This window comes from Parus major, chromosome 23 (assembly GCF_001522545.3).
Source record: "Parus major isolate Abel chromosome 23, Parus_major1.1, whole genome shotgun sequence".
Lineage (NCBI taxonomy): Eukaryota > Metazoa > Chordata > Aves > Passeriformes > Paridae > Parus > Parus major.
The window spans coordinates 2,378,735-2,381,217 of NC_031791.1; positions in this window are offsets into that span (position 1 = coordinate 2,378,735).

Genomic DNA, 2,483 nt, shown 5'->3' on the forward strand with positions numbered 1-2,483 from the left:
AAATATATCTCTGTACAAAAGAGGGATTTGAGCTTTTTTTGTGTTTTTTATAATTTTTCTCATTTTTTCCCTTTTTCTTCATTTTTTTCCCTTTTTTTTTTTTTTTCCATTTTTTTCCCTTTTATTTTCATTTTTTTCCATATTGTTTTTTACCATATGCAAGTCCTCTGGGCACAAGGATGGAGAATGGCATGGAGCAGATCCCACACAGATTGCAAAAAAATAGGATAAACCCCTTTTTCCACTTCCTTGGCTCCCTGGGCAACAGCAGGAAAAGGGAATTCATGGATCCAAACAGCGAATTCCGTTGAAGTCGAGTTCCCCCTTCTCCCTTCCTGGGTGGTTTTAAATATTTTGGATTTATTTTGCACTCCTGGACGTGAGATTCTCCTCATTTTTCCATGGAATGAGAGGGAGCCACGCGTGGGAAGCCAGTGTGCATCACCTGGAGCAGTCAGGAGAGGATTCCCTGGAATCTGGACAGGAGTTTGGAAGGATCCAAGCTCTGCTTCCAAGGATTGTTGGAGTTTTGGGTGCTGGAATTGGGATCAGGACATGATGGGGCAGGAGCAGAGCAGGGGCAGGGTTGGGCTGTGGGTTTTTTTAGGGATAATTGAGCTTGGGAAAGGCCAGAGATGGGCCAGGAGAGCCCAGCTGGAGGCAGGGTGGGATCCAAGGATTGCAAGGGGTTCTCCCAGCCTTGTTCCAGCAGTGGCAGGATGGAATGGTGGAGAGGGGACAAGGGAAAAGGAGAATATTCCCTTGGAGTGTCACTGGGATTTGTGTCCCATGAGCTGGGAAGGACAGACACCATCCCAATCCAGCTGGCATTTCACCCTGGAATCCTCTCCAGGTGGGAGCACAGCCGACTCCAGTGTCCCCAAATCCACGTGGGAACATTTCCCTGACCCCTGCACACACCGGATTGGGGCTCTGGCTCCCACTTCCCAGGGAGAAATCGGCACCTTGGTGGGATTTTTGGGAGCTGAGGTGGCATTTTTGGCAGGCTGGGAATTCTGCTCCCTCTGGGAGAGCTGAAGGAGAGCCAGGAGTAACAAAAATTAAACTTTGATGTATTTGCACCCAGAAAATCAAGGATAAACCAACAAAAATTCCCAAATTATCCAATGGTTTTCAGCAGGCAGAGCTTCAGGGAGGAGAAAATCCATGCTGAACTGGAGCATGGATGGAAACCCCATTCCAGTGGGTTCATTCTGATCCTCCTTGGAGCCTCCCGGACTCAGTGACCTGGGAATGGCACCTCTGCCTCCCCTGATCCTAAAATGACTCCAAGCAAACTCTGGATCACAAGGATGCAGAGGAGGGAAATGTCAGGCTGCCTTCCCTGCTCCCACAAAATCCCAGGAAACCTCAGTGCCCCTGGGAAGTAACAGGACCAGCTCGGGATGGGAATTAAAACTCCTCCTGCTTTGTCCTTTGGAGGATCAGCCTGAAAAGGGCAAAGGATTTGGGAAGCTTTTGGGGGAATTAGGGTTTGTTGAGTTCTTTTCAGAGAGGATTTTTGTGCCTTTGGATATTCCTGTTCCTTCTGGAATTGTCTGGCAGTGAATTCCTGATCAGGGATTTGGGCCCAGCTCAAATCAGGGGGAACACAGGGCAGGAAAAGCCCAGTCAGGAATGCCCAAAGGAGAAATCAAAGACAGGGAAGAGGGGAAAAGCTTTGGGAAGCTTTCCCAGGTTTTGGGAAGGTCCCATTTGGAAAACTCTTCCTGGGTAGAAAATCCAACAAAGAAATAACCCAGAAACACAAATAAAGAAAAACAAATCCTTGAACTGGATGCAGGGAATTTCCATGAATCCAGCCAGGAATACCCAAAGGAAAATGAATCACAGAGAAGAGGGGAAAAGCTTTGGGAAGCTTTTCCCAGGTTTTGGGAAGGTTCCTGTTGAAAACTCTTCCTGGGTGAGAAAAACCAACAAAGAAATAACCCAGAAATCCAAATGCAGAAAAGCTAAATCCTCATCCTGTCCCATCCAGGTGTTTTCCATAAATCCAGCCAGGAATGCCCAATGGAAAATCAAACACAGGAAAGAAGGGTTAAGCTTCCCAAGGTTTGAAAAGCTCCCATTTGAAATCCCTTCCTCTGCTCAAGCCCTGGGGTAGAAAACGCAACCAAAAATTAACCCAGAAACCCAAACCCAGACACACAAATCCTCATCCCGTCCAATCCGGGTGTTTCCCACCAATCTAGCACCTTGTGCACGACTTCTTTGTTGCCCAAGCTCTTCCCAAAGTTTGGGAAGCTCCTTCCAGGAACACTGGGAGCAGCTCGGGAAAGCCTCCCACCACCAGGCCTTCCCAAGGTCTCGGAGCGGGGCGGGAGGCGGCAGCGGAGCCGGAGCAGAACCTTTGGCTTGGAGATCCAGCAGGATGGAGCAGGTGGATCCAGCAGGATGGAGCAGGTGGATCCAGCAGGATGGAGCAGGTGGATCCAGCAGGATGGAGCAGGTGGATCCAGCAG